The following is a 23,408-nucleotide window of genomic DNA, read 5'->3' on the forward strand; positions in this document are numbered from 1 at the left end:
TTCTGGTCTGCATAGTTTCTGTTGAGAAATCAGCTGACAGTCCTATGGGTGCTCCCTTGTAGGTAACAACTGTTTTTCTCTTGCTGCTTTTAATATTCTCTCTTTGTCTTTTGCCCTTGGCATTTTAATTATGATGTGTCTTGGTGTGGTCCTCTTTGGATTCCTCTTGTTTGGGGTTCTCTGTGCTTCCTGGACTTGTAAGTCTATTTCTTTCACCAGGTATGGGAAGTTTTCTGTCATTATTTCTTCAAATAGGTTTTCAATATCTTGCTCTCTCTCTTCTTCTGGCACCTGCATAATTCGGATGTTGGAATGCTTGAAGTTATCCCAGAGGCTCCTTACACTATCTTCATATTTTTGGATTCTGTTTTCTTTTTGCTTTTCCAGTTGGGTGTTTTTTTGCTTCTTCATATTTCAAATCTTTGACTTGATTCTTGGGATCCTCTAATCTACTGTTGGATCTCTGTATATTATTCTTTATTTCAGTAAGTGTATGCTTAATTTCTAGTTGGTCCTTTTTCATGTCCTTGAGGGTCTCACTAAATTTATCGGCATTTTCTATGAAATTCTTGAAAAACCTTATAACCGTGGTTTTGAACTCTATATTCAGTAGTTTGCTTTCCTCCATTTCTTTCATTTGTGACCTGTTTCTTTGTCTCCGCATTTTGGCTGCTTCCCTGTGTTGATTGCATGGCTTTGTGTGGTAGGTGTCCTATAGGGCTCAGTGGCTCAGCCTCCCCAATTACCTGAGCTGGACACTCTTGGTGCACCTGTTTGTGGGCTGTGTGCACAGTCTTGTTGTAGTTAAGCCTTGATTGTTGTTGGTATCACTGGGAGGAATTGATCTCCAGGCCAATTGGCTGGGAGGATCAATTGTTTCTATGATGGGAGAACTTCTGTGCTGGAGACACCCTTATGGGGCAAGACTTGCTTCAGTGGGGCTTTGGCGCTCACTGAGTCTGCCCTCTGAGTGTGTCTCTTATATATCTTAAGAGTTGTAGTCTGGATGTTCTCTCTCTGACCACTGGGTACACTGGCTCTTGGATCTCCAAGGAGAGAGGCCACCCAGGAGGAGCTACAAAGAGATATGCAGATTCCTTCTCTTTGTTTGGGGTTTGGAGGTGCCCAGATGAGGCCCAGCTGTGAAGCAATGCAAGCTGCTGTTGAGCCTTGGGTCTTCTTTTGGAGGCTCTGGGGCTCTTTGACCCAGCTGCAGTACATTAGGTTTCAGATTGCAAAGGGCCAGGCCATTCATATGCAAAAGCCTCTGTGCACAGCTTGGGTGAAGTTGTAAACTGGGTGGGGCGGGGTCTCAGAGAATCACCAGGGTGGAGCAAGCAGCAATGGCTGACCATCAGCCCTGCCCCGAAGAGGTCCCGTGTCTCTCTATCCCGCAGCACGGTGCAGGAACAATGATCCCTGCAAGCACCTCTGAGAGAAAGCCACCATCGAGTTCCGCCCCATGCCAGACAGTCCAGTTTCTCCCCATATGAGTCTGGGTCCCCAGAGTCTCACCTGGAACTGGAGTTCAGAGCAGTTGGGAGCTTGTATCTCCCTCCCGATTGAAAAAGACAATAGCGTACTCAGTTGCCAGCCCTTTCTGCGCGCCTCCGTACCTCTGCACTTCATTTCTGCACCTCCGCACCTCCTCCAAGTCTCAGTGTGCTTTTCTCTTTCCTTCTAGTTGTATAATTTACACTCATGCAGCCTTCCCATGGTTCTGGATGATACCTGTTTTATCTTTTAGTTGTAGTTTTGAAGTGTTTGTGCGAGGCAGTAAGTTCAGGTGTTTACCTATGTCACCATCTTGGTTTCCCAAATCTGTTTTTTCTTTCTTAATTCAGTGGTTTTCAGGTATTCTAATGGCTCATTAATAATCAGTGACAATCAAAGGTTTTCTGATTATTAAAGCTAAGGCAACCACTCTTCTTTTTTCATGTTTGCGATAGGAAAACAGCACAGAAGATGGAAAAAATCTTGTTTTAAACATTGAGAAATTCCTGGTCTTGTTACAGCTTTATAATAATTATAATTTAAAATCAATCAATTGAATAGCAATAGATTCATATTCATATGTTTAATATCTTTAGGCATCTAGGAGATAGAGTTTAAAGCTCTAATGTAAAAGGAAAGAGTTTTCTCTTTTGTTCCCCAATTGGGATAAGAGTATGAGTATTTCATTAAAAAGTTAAGATATTGTTTGCATAATGGTGTATATAAGAAGTGCAACTTTCTAGCCAGGGAAAGCCTATCTTATAGATGCTCCTTGGTCAGGGTAAAGCCAGGATCCTGGGAAAGAGGTGGAATGGAAAGAATTGAGAAAAAGGAATTTATGGGGTTGGTTTAGGTTTTAAATATTTTGCCCTATTTTGGCATATGTGTAAGCCTAAGTATGATAACTTCCAAATGCTATCTTTTCTAGGAAAATCTAGATAAGGTGCTGAATAACAACTAGAAGTATGAGATTAGAATAATTTATGGAAAGCCTATAGTACATACTTTATATATTTGTGGGTTTATATTTTGCCACATATTCATTTGAGCATATTTTAAAAAATATGTTTTTATTGATTTCAGAGAGGGAGAGAGAGATAGAAACATCAATGCTGAGAGAGATTCATTGATCAACTGTGAATGCTCCCCACTGGGGACAGAGCCTGCAACCTGGGCATATGCCCTGACCAGGAATTGAAGCATGACCTCTGGTTCACAGGTTGATGCTCAACCTCTGAGCATATTTAAGTGACAACAATTTGAATTAAGCATAAGACAGGGTTTTATGTGTTAATTTTATGTGTTAGCTTAGTTAGGCATGGTGCTCAACTGTTTGGTCAAACATTAGTTTAGATTTTTTGAAGGCATATTTTAGATGTGATTAACATTTAAATCAGTAAGTAGACTTTGAGTAAAGTAGATTTCCCTCCTTTATGTGGGTGAGCCTCATTTAATCAAAGATGAGCTTAAGAGAAAAGACTGAGGTCCTCAGAAGAGGAAAAAATTCTGCTTCCATACTGCCTTTAGAATCAAGACAACAATACCACCTTCTGCTAGAATTTTCAAGCTACTACCTGCCCTGCAGATTTCAGACTTGCCAATATTCACAACTTTTCTCTTTATTTCCCTCTCTCTCTCACATATATTTGTCTATAGATATATTTATAGATATAAATATTTAGACATTGATAAATATAGAGATATATTTCTATGTTTATATATTATCTATATATATAAAAGCCAAGTGACCGGAACGATGGAATGACCAGAAAGACCGGTCACTATGACATGCACTGCAGTGGCTAACCGGCCCGTTCAGGACCCCAATCGCCCCCCCCTGCACACCCCAATCAGGGGCAGAGCAGGACGGCCAACCACCTGCAGTCCCTCCCCCCAGCCGGCCCTGCCCCTGATCGCCCTCCATCCTGACTGGGGGTGGGGCTGGCCAGCCAGGGGATCGCCCCCCATTGGGGCGGGCCAGCCAAACACCACCTGTGCATGAATTAATGCACTGGGCCTCTAGTAATTATATATTTCATAATCCTATATAACAACATAAATGTAATCCTATATAATAAAGAGGTAATATGCAAATTGACCCTCACACCCTTGCATCACAAGATGGCTGCCACAAGATGGCCATCCCACATTGTCACAAGATGGCCACTCCCACATCATCACAAGATCGCCAGTAGGGGAGGGCAGTTGGGGGGGACCAGGCCTGCAGGGGAGGGCAGTAGGGGGTGATCAGGCCAGCAGGGGAGCAGTTAGGTGTCAATCATGCCAGCAGGGAAGTGGTTAGGGGGCTATCAGGCTGGCAGGCAGAGTGGTTAGGGGCAATCCAGCAGCCAGGCAGGCGAGTGGTTAGGAGCCAGCCATCCCTGATTGGAGGGAGATGTCCGACTGCCGTTTTAGGCCAGATGCATCAGGCCTAAACTGGCAGTCGGACATGCCCCGAGGGGTCCCAGATAGGAAAGGGTGCAGGCTGGGCTGAGGGACAACCTCCCCTCCCACAGTGTATGAATTTCATCCACTAGGCCTCTAGTTATGTTATAATTCTTTATATATATCTAGAGAGAGAAATACATAGAAAAAATATAAATCATTATTTTGAGAATAAATGAAATCTTATAAAAATTTTACCAATTAAAGAGTGGGAATAGTGGAGTGTCCTGTCACTTCCATGATTCTGTTACCAGTTCCAATAACCTGCCAGGTGGGAGGAGCACTGCCAGGTCTGAAGTGCAGTCCTGATGGTGCTTCCCTCACTTCACCCAAACAGCCTTCATGGACGTGCAGTCCAAGCACTTTAATAGCTGTGGTTATTACTGTTAAAAACTGAATGAAGATTTTTCAGATTATTAGAAGTTTTCTAGGTTTTGAATCTATACATGCATTCTATCTGAAAATCAGTCTACTTAGATACATGAAGGGTTACTCAGTAATAATGAATGTTTTGTTTTGGCTGTTGCCCAATGTAAGCAACTATAAAATTTCCAGTCATTTTCCTCCTTGATGTGTTAATATTTAATAAGTTAGAAATGTCTTTTGGCAAACAGATTCTATTCATCATCTTTTAACTCTAAGACATCTATACAGTTTGGAATTATGGAATACCAAAAGGTTGGGTAAGGTCAAGTGCTTCATTTAAATTCTTGGCTCCTGAGATATTCCCTAAATTACAAAATCATCTCCATGGTACACTTTCCCTTTTGGGGACTGTCCTTCCTCTTGCCTTGAAAAGCTGAACTAGCCTTAATTGCTAGCCTGATGTTTACATGGGATCCTGATGGATCATTGTATCAAAATGTCTACATATATATTAATTATAGGTTTCTATCCTTCCTTATTATGGGATAAACAAACTAGATCTTAAGAAGAAAGTCATCCACATACAGCGGGATAAATCATGGAAATACTCAGACCAATTGCAGGTAGTATTTTCTCCATTTGACCTTTACTACATAGATATGGTGAGAAGCCTGGGATTTGAGTGCATGGGGGTATTAGAATAAAACGTGTAACTCTGATGCATATCACAGACATGTCTCATGCAGTGTGCTTGGAATGAATTTCTTATCTCTCTAAAGGTACAATAATTCTACCACTTTCAGTTGTCCTAGCTTCCTCATAACTTCTCTTTATATTAATATCAGAAAAAAGTCCCACATTTTGTAGAGCCAAGATAGAAAAAGTAGCTCATACTTCATTTTGTCAGGACCAACCTGGACCAAGAAACTAGGAGGATAAGTTTAAGTTGTCAAAAGAAAGAAACACAGATCAGAAATACCTCAGACTAAATAAACATTTACACATCGTCTATCTGGACTTGACTTTGACCAGTCTGTGTTTAAATCTCTGATGATGGGTGACAGACAGCAGAATAAGTGGTCCTGAGGGCTGCCAGCCTCTCATCCAGGGAATAAGGGGCCACAGGCATCTGACTATCATTGTTAAGATTCAGAAAATCTGAAGAGACATCAACATTTTTATAAGGAAGCTGAGGAATTCCAGATGCACCAACCCAATGAGAGAAATGCACTGGACAGGAACTCATGGCAGACACTCCCACACTTCTTGGACAGACATTCACATTTCCTACTTGGGGGCATCCATCTACCCCCAAATGGGAGGACTGAACAAATATTCCTTTCACAACCCAGTCTAGAGAGGGCATATTTTGATTCCAGATATTTAGCAAGCTGACCAAAGGAGTCTGTCTACCTGTGAAAATTCCTGGCCGTTTGCCCCCAACCTGAAACAAGAATGACAAGGAATACCTTTTCCCTCAGGAAAGAGAGTCCTGCTGAGACTGGAACGCTCCATTCTAGACAGGGTCTAGCTTCTAGAATTTTAGACAAGACTGTAGACAGTTAAAAAAATTGGTAGTAAAATCAAACACATGGAGAAAAGCCATGAACGTTTTTGCGTATTGTTATATAAGGTGTTTTAAATGGAAAGGATTATATTTTTATAGGAAATATTTAGAGGTCAGAATATTTTTCAAATATATTCTTTTTTTTTTTTCAGATTTACTAGTACTCCTGTGTTCAAACTCATTAAATGTGGAAGTCTTATTCAAATGTGGTGAGGGGAAATTCAGCTAAAATCTGTTAACATTGGAAATGGAAATTATTCTTTTTGGAAGCTGTGGCTTCATTGCTCTTTGTCATCAGGTGGATTTCAAAACTCTCTTCCTACATGTTCTGTCTTTAGAGCTGAGTGCTTCTTTGTATAAAGGGGGGATTCCACAATGTTGTATTCTCTTCCAACACATGTAAGGGTCCATTCATCATTCTAAAAAAAATATTGTGGCAATATACATTTTCAGATTTTTAGCATGAAACATTCAAATGGTTACATTTGACTTCAAATTTAGTCAAACCAAATGGTTTTTGCAAATAAGTCAGGTTGTAAAACATTTATATTGGAAATATTTCTTTTAGAGGCATCATTTATTCATTTCATATTTACTGAGCAGCCTGGTATGCTCATGTGTATTTTTAAATCTTTAATTCCTACCTGTGAAGTGCAAAGTTTTGTTTATACAAGAATTGTCAGACATCTGAAAATAGAGAGAGATCTAAAAAGGAAGAAGCAGATATCAGCCTAATCTTAAAAAAAGCAGACAACCCAGTGTCCCAACCAAAATGAACCTTTCCCTTGATTGGCACATAGAAGAAAAGAAGATGCTAAGAAAGGAATTTATTATTACTGAAAATTTATCTGTTTCATTTAAATGAGGATTTGATTTTACAAATGATAGAACTGCTAACTTGATTATGTTCTAGCCTAAACAGTCATGCAGGATTTGGTTTCCCTTTCTGCGTTTGATGTCTGAACTTTGTGTGGCTATCAATTAATCACTTACTATCTAATTGAAAAGCAGACGTGTGGCAGAAGAGCAACTAGAATAAAAGAGGCTTAAAGAAACCTTAGGAATGCTCCTTGCGACTCAAAATTTATGCACTGAGTAATTGAGACTAGAGTCACCGGAAAAGTAAATTAGGAGCAGTCTGAAAGCTCCGTAGACTTTCGCTGGTGGTTTTGTTTGCTTCCCTCTACACTGAGAGGAATATGACCTATTAACTTCAGTGGAATTCTTGCTAGCTCTGCACCATAGGATTGAGCCAGCCATTCTATTGAAAGTGAGGCCCTTGTACACTTGGATTGAATGAATTCAGGACTGCCAACCATTGTCAGTTAGTAGCTGAACTGCAGAGATCTTGGCACAAAGCATTTCAAAATATGCTCTGGCTAGTCCCAAAAGAATTATTTTGCTTTTAGAACAATTTGAAAACACATCGAGTCATAGATCAAGGCCAAATGTGTGTTTGGCACACGTTTATCTATTATATTCATTTGTATATTTTCATGGTACCTATCAGTACGTCTAAGCTTTTATACAGGAACGGAATACACTTGAATGGAAGTGATTGGAAGATAATCCATTTCCTCTGTAAACTGGGGCTATGAGAATACAATGCATAAAGGGGTCAGGGGCTGGCCAAGCTTTTGGAAGGACTGTGCATTGTTGATCATCTGCACCTCACATGTGAGAGTTACCCAATTATAAACAGATCAGTAGCAAGACAGATGCTTGCTTCACTTCACATTGAACGAAAATATACAGAGAAGCTTCCCTGGGGTGGTGGTACAGACAACTGGACCAAGAATAAGGAAAATATGGTCTAGCTCAGGTCTTCCACAAATTCTTTGCATAACCATGGTCAAGGCACGATCGCTCTGGATCTCCTTATTGAAGGGGTTTGACTCTCTTGGAGAGTATTATGCTAAACAAAATAAGCCAGTCAGAGAAAGAAAGTATCACATGATCTCACTCATACACTCATATGTGGAATCTAAAGAACAAAATAAACTAATGAACAAAATAGATCCAGAGACACAGAAGCATGGGACATACTGAAGAATCTCATTGTGAAGGCAGGGGTGGAAGGGTGGAGGGGGTCAATGGGGAAAAAAAGGAGGACATCTGTAATACCTTCAACAATAAAGATAAATTTTTAAAAAAGGTATCTTTTATTCCTTAGTTCTAAATCTTCAAGGGATGATTTTAAAAATTGGTGGAATCATATTAATAATGAGACAAATTCCAAGATTTTCTTTCTTCTCAAATGCCATGTCTGCAAAGGTTTTCTCATCATCTCTACAATCTCTCTTTGCTAAGTTCAGCATTCAAATAGCCAGGTCAGGAAACAAAAAGAATGGCACAGACTAGGTAGATTCTAGGGTTGTAATGATTTGATGGCTTAAGAGGCCAGATAAAAGTTATTGTAGAAATACTTAGTTGCAGGTTAACTTCAGGGATCATGTGTTGAATAAGCAAGCTTTGGCCCCAAGCAAGGTCCAGGGACAGAGATTCTGACCCAGTCTAAGGACTTATCCTCTTCTCAGACTTAGTGACAGAAGTCCCCTGGCCTGGGTCAGCTTCATGACTACACAGGCCATTGACTTGTTCGTGCTCGTACCTCCCTCTTTAATAAGATGAAGTGCTGTCTAAAGTCACTTACTGTTCTGATACTCTATCAGTTAAAGAATGTTTGGGCCATAGGATGAAACAAAAAGAAGTCAACTCCTCCTCCCTAAATGTATGCTTTTTTAAAAAAAATCCATCACATGCATTAGTTTTTATTATGATATACAAGCTGGCATTTTTTAATTGTGTGAAATTAATCAACCTGACATCTTGGGATCCTTCCTGTTCTTTTCAGCCTGCTCACTGGAGGCCAGCATTCCTTTGTGCATCACTCAATTCCCAGCTTTATCAGGCCTCTCTTAAATCCAGAAAAATATTTGTTTTTAAGAACTCTGAATTCCTTTGATTATATAAAATACGGTTTTAAAAGAAAAGCCATAAAGCTTTTTTATAGCAAGTAGCAGCATTAGTCAGCACTGGGATATTTCCAGTTTAAGGTAAATCTGTATTAGTTTTCAGGGCTGCTGTAAGGAAGTATGGTGGCATAAACAACAGAAATGTATTGTCTTAATCCCGGAGGCTAGTCTGAGACCAGGTGTGAACAGGATTGGTTCCCTCTGAATCTGTTCCATGCCTCTCACCTAGCTGTGGTGGTTTGTGGAAATATGACATTTCTAGGCTTGTATATGCATCACCTTGATCTCCACCTTCTTCTTTACATGTATTATCTATGTGTGCATGTCTATGTCCAAATTTCCCCATTTTACAAGGACATCAATCATATTGAATTAGAGACCATCCAACTCCAATATAACCTCATCTTAGGTAATTCCAATTGCATTAACCTTATTACCAAATAAGGTCACATTCTATGGTACTGGGGGTTAGGACTTCAATATATTAATTTTTTTGGTGGACACAATTCAACCCACTACATATGGTTTTCAATATTCTTAGTGTAGAGAAATCACATTAGTGGTATTGGTTTTACACTTTGTACCAGGGCTCAGTTACCTTAATAAACTTCTACGGAAGGCTCTTGGTTAAATGATGAAGAAAATTATTCTGCTTTCTGTTATTCTGCTACTTCTTTCTGGGTTCTTTTGTCCTTGATGGGCCCTACATCCTTAGTCCTTTCATGTTCTTGCCCTTTAGAATAGATATGCAATTCATAATACTAAATTTCTGCCATAGCCTTTGTTGCGTTAGGGAACATTTCTCAAATGTCTTTGTTTAGCTTCTTGGCTGGCAGCTTTATCTGATGTGCTTACAGAATAACAAGATATTAGATATAAAAATCATCTGTTGTTTACTTTTCACTCTATCTAAACTGAATTCTTCATCTTCATCACCAACATCTAACTTGTAAGTAGTTACTATAACCTATTTGTTTTCTTGACTTGTCTCTCAGTATCACCTTACCTAGGAGATACAGTCATCTATTTTAACCACTTTACTTGGAAAAAAATATTCCAGATCTGCCGATTCACAGAAACATCTATAACTTATTCTCTGTGATGGAGTAAGGCAAGAGATGGGAGCTGAAGTTTTATCAGCACTAGACACTTTGCTAGGCACTCTTCATAGATGATCCTATTTGAATCTTACATAACTCTATTAGGTATTCTTGTCTAAATTTATGAACAAAATAGGGACAAGCTAACCAATTCATTTGTGATCATGACTAATAACCAAGAAGAAAGGGTCTCTGTAGTTCTTTCCATTTCAAGAAGGATTGCTGAACTTTAATAGTATTTTGAATGATAATAATAATGATGATTATTTTATATTTATTGAACACTTGCTCTATACTAGTTTCAGGTGTACAACATAATGATTCAATATTTGTATATAATGTGAAATAACCACAAGTCTATTTAATATGCATCATCTCACATAGCTACAATTATTTGCTTGTCATGAGGACTTTTAAGATCTACACTCTTAGCAAGTTTCAAGTATACAATACAGTATTATTAACTATAGCCACTATGCTGTACATTGCATGCCCGGAACTTATTTATATTATAACTAGAATTTTGTATCTTTTGACTATCTTCACCCATTTTGTCCCCCCCCCTTCTCTGTATCTATGAGTTTGGTTATTTATTTACTTTTTTAGGTTACACATATAAGTGATATCATATGGTATCTGTCTTTCTCTGTCTGACTTATTTCATTTAGCATAAGGACCTCAAGGTCCACAAACCCTATTTTATGAGATGAGAAAATAGGAGCTTAGGGAGGTTAAATAGCTTGACCTAAGTTTCATACCCAGGATTTAGTAAAACCTATATTGGAATTCTGCCAGCTTGAATTAAGACCATTCACTTTTAACATCGACACTGTGTTTGAAAGTGAAAATATCACACATTACCTTTTACTCAGTCGATTTTTGCAAAACCACTCCCAGCTGTCTTTATTAAAATTGCCACTTATAATGACCACATTTAATCCCCATGATTTTTTAAAATTCTTTATTTTTGAAAGTAGTACATTTGTCTAATTTTCCCCCCATTTTCCTCTCCCAGCCCGCCCTTACCTCCCAGCCCAGGCCTTCACCCCCCTATTGTCTGTGTTCATTGGTTATGCTTATATGCATACAAATTATTAGATTGATCTCTTAATCCCCACCCCTGCTGGCTCCTCCTCCCCTGCCTTCCCTCTGAGTTTGATGGTCTGTTCAATGCTTCTATGTCTCTAGATCTATTTTTGTTTGTCAGTTTATATTGTTCATTATATACCACAAATTAGTGAGATCATGTGATACTTATCTTTCTCTGAATGGCTTATTTCACTTAGCATAAAGCTCTCCATGTCCATCCATGTTGTTGCAAATGGTAAGAGTTCTTTCTTTTTTACAGCAGTGCAGTATTCCTTGTGTAGATGTACCAGTTTTTAATCCACTCATCTGGTGATGGGCACTTAGGCTGTTTCCAAATCTTAGCTATTGTAAATTGTGCTGCTATGAACATAGGGGTACATATATTCTTTCTGATTGGTGTTTCTGATTTCTTGGGATATAGTCCTAGAAGTGGAATGACTGGGTCAAATGGGAGTTCCATTTTTAGTTTTTTGATGAAACTCCATACTGTTTTCAACTGAGGCTGAACTAGTCTACATTCCCACCAGCAGTATACTAGTGTTCCCTTTTCTCCACATCATCACCAGCAATTGTCATTTGTTGATTTGTTGATGATAGCCATTCTGAGAGGTATGAAATGATACCTCATTGTCATTTTGATTTACATCTCTTGGTTGAGTAGTGACTTTGAGTGTGTTTTCATATTCTCTTGGCCTTCTGTATGTCCGCTTTTGAGAAGTGCCTATTTAGGTTCTTTGCCCATTTTTCTGTTGGATTGTTTTGTTTGTTTGTTTTTTCTATTTTATTTTTTAATTTTTATTTTTAATTTAAATTCTTTATGTTGAGGTATGATCCCTCTATTTCCACTCTGTTGAGAGTTTTTTTTTAATCAAAAAAGTATGTTGGATTTTATCTATGCTTTTTCTACATCAATTGCTATGATCATTTGATTTTTATCTTCCAATTTATTTATGTGATGTATTATGTTTATTGATTTGCAGATATTGTACCAGCCTTGCATCCCTGGAATAAATCCCATCTATGTTCACCAGGGCCATTGGCCTGTAATTCTCTTTCTTTGTAGTGTCTTTATCTGGTTTTGGGACTATGGTAATTCTAGCTTCATAGGAAGAGCTTGGAAGTGTTCCTTCCTCTTTTTTTAAAAAATGTGTTTTATTGATTTTTTACAGAGAGGAAGGGAGAGGGATAGAGAGTTAGAAACATCAATGAGACAGAAATATCGATCAGCTGCCTCCTGCACACCCCCTACTGGGGACGTGCCCACAACCAAAGTACATGCCCTTGACTGGAATTGAACCTGGGACCCTTCAGTCCACAGGCCGACACTCTATCCACTGAGCCAAACCAGTTAGGGCATGTGTTCCTTCCTCTTGAAGTTTTTGGAATAGTCCGAAGAGGGTAGATTTTAGTTCTTCTTTAAATGTTTGGTAAAACTCACCTGTGAAGCCATATGGACCAGGGCTTTTGTTTGCTGGAAGTTTTTAATTTTTAATTTTTTTTATTACTGCTTTAATTTCCTCAGTTGTTATTGGCCTATTCAGGTTTTCTGATTTTTCCTGATTGAGTTTTGGAAGATAGTATTTTTCTAGTAATATGTCCATTTCACCTAGGTTGTCCAGTTTCTTGGAATAGAGTTATTCATAGTATATATATATATATATATACACACACACACACACACACACACACACACACACACACACACACATACACACATATATTTACAATTCTTTGTATTTCTTTAGGGTCAGTTGTTACGTCACCTTTTTTATTTCTGATTTTGTTTATTTGGGTCCTCTCTGTTTCTTGGTAAGCCTGGATTGAAGATCATTACTTTTTTTTATCCTTTCAAAGAACCAGCTCTTGGTTCCATTGATTTTTTGTATTTTTTTTTTTTGTCTCCATGTCATTTATTTCCACTCTGATCTTTATTATTTACTTCATTCTACTTACTCTGGGCTTTGCTTGTTGCTCTCTTTCTAATTCTGTAATTTATAGGGTTAGATAACTTATTACCATTTTTTCTTATTTTTTGAGGTAAGCCTGTAATGTGCTATGAACTTCCCTCTCAGGATTGCTTTCAATGTGTCATATAGATTTTGGATTATTGTGTTTTCATTGTCATTTGTTTCCAGGATGTTTTTTATTTCTTCTTTGATCTCTTTGATAACCCAATCATAGTTTAATAGCATGCTATTTAACCTCCAAGTCTTTGATTGTTTTTGATTGTTTCTATTGTAGTTGATTTCTAATTTTATGCCATTGTGATCTAAGAAGATGCTTGATATGATAGCTATCTTCTTGAATTTGAAGAGACTTTGCCTGTGTCCTAATATTTGGTCTATCTTTAAAAATGTCCCATGTGCACTTTATAAGAATGTATATTCTTTGGCTTTGGGGTGAAATGTTCTAAAGATGTTAATTAGTTCCTTCTGATCTAGTGAGTCAGTTAGGATTGCTGTTTCTTTTTGCTGATTTTTTTTCTAGAAGATTTATCCAGTGATGACAATGGGGTATTAAAGTCCCCTTCTATGATTGTGTTGCTGTAGATCTCTCCCTTGATATCTTCCAGAAGTTGTTTGTTTTTTTTTTAATGTATTTGGGTGCTCCTGTATTGGGTGCATATATGTTTTTTGGTTTTTTAAAATATATTTTATTGATTTTTTACAGAGAGGAAGGGAGAGGAATAGATAGCTAGAAACATCGATGAGAGAGAAATATCGACCAGCTGCCTCCTGCACACCCCCCACCGGGGATGTGCCCGCAACCAAGGTACATGCCCCTGACCGGAATCGAACCTGGGACCCTTCAGTCTGCAGGCCGACGCTCTATCCACTGAGCCAAACCAGTTTCAGTGTGGGTGCATATATGTTTATCAGAGTTATATCCTCTTGTTTTATTGATCCCTTTAGTATTATGAAGTGGCCTTCCTTATCCCTTGTTATGACATTCACTTTAAGGTCTATTTGGTGAGATATAAATATTGCTACCCAAGTTTTTTTTGTTTTTATTTTTCCAATTTCCCTGAAAAATTGTTTTCCAACTGTTCACTTCCAGCCTGTGTGAGTCCTTTGTTCTGAGGTTGGTCTCTTGTAGACAGCATATATATGGGTCATGTTTTCTTATCCACTCAGACACCCAATGTCTTTTGATTGGAGCATTTAATCCATTTACGTTTAAGGTTATTATTGATAGGTACTTGTTTGTTGCTATTTTTATCCCTTATGTCTGTGTTTCTCTTTCTCTTTCTATTCCTTCTTATTACACAAGTCCCTTTAGGATATCTTGCATTGCTAGTTTGGTGGTAATAAACTCCCTTACCCTGTTTTTGTCTGTGAAGCTCCTGATTGCACCTTCAATTTTGAATGATAGCCTTGCTATATAGAGTATTCTTGGATTCAGTCCCTTGCTTTTCATTACTTTGTATATTTCACCCCATTCTCTTCTGGCCTGATGTGTTTCTGTTGAGAAATTAGTTGATAGTCTAATGGGAGATCCCTTGTAGGTAACCTTTTGTCTCTCTCGTGCAGCTCTTAAGATTCTTTCTTTGTCGTTAACAATTGCCATTGTAATTATGGCATGTCTTGGTGTGGGTCTATTTGGGTTCATCTTGTTTGGGACTCTTTGCTTGTGATACTTTTTCCCCCCAAGTAAGGGAAGTTTTCTCTGTCATTATTTCTTTAAATAGGTGTTCTATTCCTTGCTCAGCTTCTACTCCTCCTGGCACCCCTATTATTTCAATGTTGCTTCATTTCATGTTGTCCCAAAGTTCCCTTAAACTCTCCTCCTGTTTTTTAAGTGTTTTTTTTTTTTCCAATTGCTATTCAGATTGGATGTGTTTTTCCTACCCTGTGTTCCAACTCACGGATTTGGTCTGCAGCTTCTTCTAGTCTACTGTTGAAACCTTCCATTGTGTTCTTTATTGCAGCTATGTCATTCTTCATTTCCTTTTGATTCTTACACATGTTTGTGAATTTCTTATCCAGACAGTTGAGCATCCTTATAACCATTCTGAATTCTTTCTCTAAAACTTTGCTTGCCTCCATTTCATTTAGTTCCCTTTCTGGTGAGTGTCCCTTTTCTTTCCTTTGGGGATTGTTTTTTTGTCTCCTCATTTTTGCTGTTCCTTTGTATGTGTTTCCATGTAATGCGAGTTGCTGTCACTTTCTGGCCCTGGGAACCTCCTTGAGGTCTGAAAGATTGAAGCCCCTTGTGGTCCAATGTTCCAGGACTCCTTAACCCAGAGGCTGGATCTGCCTAAGTCTCATGCTTTTATTGTATTTGCTCTGAGTTTTATTTCCATCCTCCACCTATCTGGTCCCTCACTTGTTCACTGCATGTGCTCAGGGTCGGAGGGGACAGGTACACAGTTGCTCTGGTGTGTGACTCCCTGTGAGGTCCCAGAGAGCTCTGGAATGCAATTCACTGTGTGGTCTGGATAGGGTGCCAGGCTTGGTCTCATAATTGATGTGGTCCCAGGAGCTGGGTGGGGAGGAGTGTAAGGTCCCTCTGCACTCACCATGTAAGGCACTCACCATGTGGGGTCTGAGAATGTGGAGACCTGGAGAGCAGGTTCCAGAGCATGGGGTCCTGGAGCATGTGGTTCAGAAGAATAGGGTCCTGGAGTGTGGGTTTCTAGAGCATGGGGTCCAGGAGCCTGGGCAGGGAGGTGTGCTGCAGAAGGTCTCTCTGACCTGCAGTCACTGTGGACGTCTGGGAGCTGGTGGTGAGGTAGGGCTCCACATACTGAAGGTGGTGGTCCCTTGTGAGTTTTGGCTGGCGAGTGGCTCACTGTGTGGGTTCGGGATGGTGTATGAGGGCAGTCTGGATGTTGGTATGACTGTGCTCCTGGCAGCACTGCTTACCCTCTCAAGATGTCATGGGCTCTGGGTCAGAGCTGCTGCCCCTCATGATGTCTTGCAGAGTATTGGGCACAAAGCTTATGCTCAATACTTACTTTTCCTTATAAGCAGCCATATAACTGTATCCCTTAAACTTATAGTAAATACAACTGGAAAAGTTATCACTGAACTGGGCTGGAAAAACATATTGGAGAGTTAGAGACCTATGTTCAAGCCCCAGGTAACACCTGTGATATTAAATTAATTTGCAAATGGAAAAGCTTAATTGTAATGGTTTGGGTTCAAAATGGGTTTTAAACGCATACCTCACATATTTTTTTAGTTTCAATCATGTTTTAATTATGTTGGAAAATATCTTCATTTTTGGTTAACAGCAAAGAATACATGGAATGTCAATTTCAGCATAGTGGTTTTGTTCCATGGTATTTAGGAATGCAAATTCTGTGTACCCAGGCTTTGGCACACCTACATATTTTGGCAGGGCAGGGTGTGGGGATGTTTGTGTGTATGTGCGTTTAGTATCAGTGGTCAGATCTAATCTAATCTGTATATGCCTTCAGAAATACGCCTGGGCTCAGTGTTTAAACATATTAATTATGAAATTATTTGGTAACAAATGTTATCTTCATTGATGTGTGCTTTCTTTCTCTTAACATTTAATTTTTAATTTCAACCCTTAAAAAATGACCAGTTAATACTTTCAGACACAAAATTGGTAGCAGATGGACTATAGTACATTAGTTATATATTGGAGATCCAAATACAGACAATCCTTGGGTTACGTTGGACTCGACATACATCGTTTCATGGTTACGTTGCCATCTCCCATTTATTTATTTAAAAAAAAAGTTTCATCATTTCGACGTCTGTACATATGTGCTTTATGTTTTTATTTTTATTTTTTATTTACCACAAGTAAAGGTCAGGAATTGTGATCTTTCTTTTATTTATTTTTTATTGTTTCACTTCATTACTACTGTGTATGTGCTCCATGTGAGTGACGTAGGTGCTTATGTAGGTGGGTTCCGACTTATGGCAAAAATCACGTTATGTTGCACCAAAGGAATAGATCTTCTATGTAACCCAAGGACCTACTGTAAGCAGGCTTTCTTTAGCTATGATATGATATCTATAGCTCAATTTTATCCATTAGTATTTTTCAGACATTGTGTGAGTATTTACCTGTATCATTTCCTTTAATCATTATAATAACCTTAAAAGGTAGGCAATATTCACTACTCTATCTTACAGGTAAGGGATCTGAGGTAGAGAGGCTATGTAACCTGCTCAAAGGCATACAGCAAGCCAGCATTTGAATTCATATAGTCTGATTCCAAAGCTGACCAACTTGCTACTAACTAAAATAGTAACTGGAAGATTTCCCCTTCAATGACTTTTTTAAATAGGAAAAATTATGTAAGTTGGCATATTTAATAAGAGGTAAACGAGTCCTGAAAACCCAGATTGTAACAACTTATTCACTTAATCCTTAGCTGTTATCAACCTCTACTTAATTTTGAGATCCTGGCCTCATAGAACACTTCCTTTAGATAGAAGCTAATCACCTTATTTAATAAAAGGTGAGAGATTTATAGTCTTAAGAGAAACCACAATGTTCCCAACTCCAGTGTTTCCACATCTTCTTCAGCTAAAAATTTTTACATATTTTTTTTCTGCACCTGAAGTTCTTTTTTATTTTTCAATTACAGTTTATATTCAATATTATTCTGTGTTAGTTTTAGATGTACAGTAAAGTGGTTTGACAGTCATGTACTTTACAGAATGGTCCCCCAATATTTTAAGTACCCACTTGGCCCCATATATAATTATTATAATACTAGAAGCCCTGGGCATGAATTTATGCATGGGTGGGGTCCCTTGGCCTGGCTGGTGACTGGGGTTGAGCAGGGTTTGTGGGAGGGGCTACAGGAGGTTGGCTGACCAGGGGAAGGGGCTGAGGGAGGTTGGCTGTGGAAGCACACTGACCACCAGGGGGCAGCGTCATAGCAACTGGTCGTTTGGTCTTTTGGTTGGTTGGTCGGTCATTCTGTCACTTAGGCTTTCATATACAGTATATAGATTATTAACTATATTACCTATGCTGTAATTTAGATCTCTGTGATTATTCTGTATTTACCAATTCTTACTTTTGAATGCCTTCACCTTTTCAACCAGTCTTCCTACCCCCTTCCACTCTGACAGCTCTCAGTCTGTTCCATGTTTCTATTTTGTTCACCAGTTTATTTTGTTCATTAGACTCCACATATAAGTGAGTGTCTGTGTCTTTGTATTAGTCTTTCTCTAAATGCTTATTTCATTTAGCATAATAATCTGCAGGTCCATCCATACTGTTGCAAAAGGTAAGGTTTCCTTCTTATTTATGGATGAGTAGTATTCCACTGTGTAAACATATCATAGCTTTTATATCCACTCATCTACTGATAGACACTTGGGCTATTTCCAGATCTTGGCTATTGTAAACAATGCTGCAGTGAACATAAGGGTGCATATATTCTTTCAAGTTAGTGTTTTGGGATTCTTAGGATATATTCCCAGATGTGGGATCACTGGGTCAAAAGGCAGTTCCATTTTTAATGTCTTGAGGATGCTCCATACTGTTTTCCACAATGGCTGCACCAGTCTGCATTCCCACGAACAGAGCACAAAGGTTCCCTTTTCTCCACATCCTCATCAGAACTTGTTGTTTGCTGATTTATTGATAATAGCCATTCTGATAGGTGTGAGGTGATATCTTATTGTGGTTTTAATTTATATCTCTCTGATGATTAGTGACATTGCGCATTTTTTCACATATCTATTATCTATCTGTATATCCTCTTTGGAGAAGTGTCTATACAGGTCCCTTTTCCATTTTTAATTGGATTGTTTGTATTCTTTTATTGCTCTTTATATAGTTTGGAAATTAATATTATTGGCAAATATGTTCACCTATACAGGAGAGTTCCTTTTTCATTCTGTTAATGGTTTCTTTTGCTGTGCAGCGGTTTTTAGTTTGATATAGTCCTATTTGTTTATTTTTCCTTTGTTTCTCTTGCCTGAGGAGATATATCATCAAAAATATTGCTATAAGAATTGTCTGAGATTTTACTGTGTATGTATTCTTCTAGGATTGTTATGGGTTTCTGACTTACATTTAAGTCTTTTATCCATTTTAAGTTTATTCTTGTATATGGTTTAAATTGATGGTCTAGTTTCATTTTTTTACATGCACCTGTCCTATTTTCCCAACACCATTTATTGAAAAGATTGTCTTTACTCTATTGTATACTATTGTCTCTTTGTAAAATATTAATTGACCATAAAGCCATGGGTTTATTTGTGGACTCTCTGTGCTGTTCTGTTGATCTATATGCCTGTTCATATGCATGTCCAGGCTTTCAAAACTGAATCAGGAAGAATCAGAAAACCCGAGTAGACCAATTACAATTAATGAAATTGAAGCAGTAATTTTAAAAAATTCCCAGCAAATGAAAGTCCTGAACTAGATGGCTTTACAGGAGAATTTTACCAAACATTCAAAGAACTAACACCTATCCTCCTCAGACTATTCCAAAGAATTCAAGAGGAAGGAACACTTCCAAGCTATTTTTACAAGGCCAGCATTATCCTAATTCCAAAACCAGATAAAGACACTACAAAGAAAGAAAATTATAGGCCAATATCCCTGATGAACATAGATACTAAAATTCTCAGCAATATATTAGTAAACTGGATCCAGCAATACATTAAAAAGATCATATACCAAGATCAGGTGGGATTTATTTTGAGGATGCAAGGTTGATACAATATCCTTAAGTCAATGAATGTGATACACCACATAAACAAAATGAAGGATAAAAATCACACAATCATATCAATAGATGCAAAAAATGCATGCAACAAAATCCAGCACCATTTATGATAAAAACGCTCATCAAAGTAGGAATAGAGGGATCATATCTCAGCATAATGAAGGTCATAAATGACAACCTACAGCCAACATTAATGGGCAAAAACTAAAAGTGTTTCCCTTAAGATCAGGAATAAAACATGGATGCTCACTTTTACCACTATTATTCAACATAATACGGGAAGTCCTAGCCACAGCAATCAGAGAAGAAGAAATAAGAGGCATGCAAATTGGAAATGAGGAAGTAAAAACTGTCATTTTCTCAGATAACATGATATTGTACATAGAAAACCCTTAAGACTTCACCAAAAAACTATTAGATCTAATAAATTAATTTGGCAAAGTGGCAGGATACAAAATTAATATTCAGAAATTGGTGGCATATTTACATGCCAATAATGAACTATCAGAAAGAAACTAAGAAAATAATCCCATTTATTATTGTAACAACAACAAAAATAACATACCTAGGGAATAAATTAAACCAAGGAGGTAAAAGATCTGTACTCAGAAAACTATAGGATATTGAAGAAAGAAATCGAGGAAGGTACAAATAAGTAGAAACATGTATCATGTTTATGGATTGAAAGAATTAACATCATTATAATGTCCATACTACCCAAAGCAACTTATAGATTCAATGCAATTCCTAATAAAGTACCAATGGCATATTTCACAAATCTAGAGCAAATATTTAAAAAAATTTATATGGAATCAACAAAGAGCCAGAACAGCTTCAGTAATCTTTAGAAAGAAGAACAAAGTTGGAGGTGTTACAATACCTGGTATCAAACTATACTACAAGGGCATTGAAATTTTTATTAATTTTTGTTAACTGCCTCATATCAGAAGTTCTATTTCTCTCTACATAACCAGTGGTTATCTGATGTTTAAGAGAACATCAGAATCACCTGGAGAACTTATGAAAACAAATTTCTGGGCTCTAACCCCAGAGTTTCTAAGTCAGTAGGTCTGAGGAGGAACCAGAAAATTTGCATTCTAACAAGTTGCTATGAGACGCTGATGCTGCTAGTCAGGGACCACACTTTGAGTACCACTGCCAGTGCCTATGTTACATTAAAATGCCCGCTTTATCATTTAAGTTGGATAGTTATGGTGAGATGGTATTTATTTGTTCCCAAACTTGCTTATATCAGTTTTGTTTAGCTCCCATTTCCCTATTCTCAAGGAGATAACTGGAGTGAAAGTGAGGCTCAGGCCATACCTTCTCTCAAATTATTGTGTCCTTGGCTGATGGCTGTCTAATGCCTTCAGTTTTATAAATATTTGACCAGTTTTTATACTTGATTTTTTTGAGTTAATTATCTTATATATAGCTATTCTTTTTTTATAGTGTATTTATCTCAAAAAATTTCAAATGTGTAAGAACTGAATCTTATATTGTACACATGTATATCCACCACCTATAGTCCACTCTAAACATTTTGCTATACTTGATGATTTACTATACTTGATGATTTGTCCATCAACCTAACCCTCTATGAATTTATCAGTGCATCTTATTTTTTGATGCTTTTGTGTACTTTTTTCCTTCGAGTTTTGCTTTTCTTTTCCTCTTTAATCATATTAATCACATTTACTTTTGAGTCTGTCAGATTATTCTATTTTTTAATGTTATTAGGATTTAAAATCTCCTGTTTGCTTTGTGTGCTGTCTCATTCATGATGGATTATTTCCTTTTATACTTGCATTGTAAATTCATTTTCATTCTTATGGGAATCATTTGCCACCTAGGTGAAAAGCATGTCCTATCATGTGTGTGTTTTCTTATTCCATGGCTCTCAGAAGTATTACAGTTACAAGAAAAAATTTTACAATAATTTCTTTTCCAAAGCAGGCAATGTTTGGTACAGACCCAACAAAGAGAAAAAAAAATTAGCCAATCAAAATTCAGGCTAAAGTAAACTTCCTTATATTTTTCTCTGTGTCAGTGGGCTTTTCTTTACTTTTTTCTTTTTAAGCCTTAAACTGAGAGCAGGCCTTTCAGGCCCCATCTTTATGTTATGTACACTCTGAGGAAGTGCCTGTTTCTGCTTCTTGTTTATTTACCTACTAGAGGCCTAGGGCACGAATTCGTGCATGGGTGGGGTCCGGCCGTCCAGCCAGGGGGAGGGGCCATGGGCAGTTGGCCAGGCCCTGTCCCCTAATCGAACTCCCAGTTGAGGGGACAATTTGCATATTAGTCATTTATTATATAGGATACTAACTAGCCTTAATTCTATGTTCTTTTATATTTTTTCTAAAAAATTACCATTATGGTCCAGCTGGCATGACTCAGTGGTTGAGCTTTGACCTATGAATCAGGAGGTCACAGTTTGATTCCCAGTCAGGGCACATGCCTGGGTTGCAGGCTCGATCCCCAGTGTGGAGCATGCAGGAGATAGCCAATCAATAATTTGCTCTTATTATTGATTTTATATCTCTTTCTCCCTCTCCCTTTCTCTCTGAAATCAATAAAATATACACTGAGTGGCCAGATTATTATGATCTCTGAACGCATAATAATCTGGCCACTCAATGTGTATATATATAAATATTAGAGGCCCAGTGCATGCATTTGTGCATGGGTGGGGTCTGGCCAGCCTGGCCACGGGGAGGGGACATGGGCGGTTGGCCGGCCTGCCTGCTGGTCGAACTCCTGGTTGAGGGGACAATTTGTATTTTAGTCTTTTATTATATAGGATATACACTGAGTGGCCAGATTATTATGCGTTCAGAGATCATAATAATCTGGCCACTCAGTGTATATTTTTAAAATTTACCATTCTGTGAAATTCTACAATGAAATTTTCTCTCCACTATGAATCTTCTTAAAACTTACTTTAAAAAAAAAAAACCTTAGAGAAATTATGGATAAGATTGAGTATCTGTATAAGAAAACCCCTCAGCTCACTTGCTAGATGAATGGATTCTATATTTTCCCTCTGTCAATTTTCTCTCTATGCTCATGGCACAACAAACACTCATGGCTAGTAGACTATTTTATTCTCTAAGCCACATTGGTACTTCTGTACCTATCGGTTGTGTTATCCTATATAACAAAAGCCCAGCAACCATAACAGCAGAACGAACAGAACGATCACTCGACCAGTCACTATGAGGCGTACTGACCATACCTCTGCTACACCCACCAGCCACGCCCACCAGCAAATCAGGAGTGAGTATGCAAATTAACCCAACTAAGGTGGAAGCGGCAATGAAGCTGGAGTGAGCAGGAGGCTTGGGTTTCCCCAGGCAATGGAGCCAAGCTTCCCACCCACCCTGGAGGCCCTGGCCTCCACTCAAGGCTACAAAGTTTCAATTATGGAAGATAAATAAATCCCAGATACCTGCTTCCATCTGGCTCTGGCCTCTGCTCAAGGAGGCCCTGAAAAAAAGTAAAAAAGAAAAAAAGGAGAGGCTGGGAGCCTGGATCGCCGGGGGGTGTGGCCAGCCTGAAAACAGCCCTCAGCTCCTCACGCAGGCTGGCCACACTCCCATGGGGTGAGGGTCCCCACTGGGGGGCTTGGCCAGCCTGCAAACAGCCATCAGCCTCTCACCCAGGCTGACCAGTCACCCCCGGGGGGACCCCTACCCTGA

Source organism: Cnephaeus nilssonii (genome assembly GCF_951640355.1).
Source record: "Cnephaeus nilssonii genome assembly, chromosome: 3".
NCBI classification, from domain to species: Eukaryota; Metazoa; Chordata; class Mammalia; order Chiroptera; family Vespertilionidae; genus Cnephaeus; species Cnephaeus nilssonii.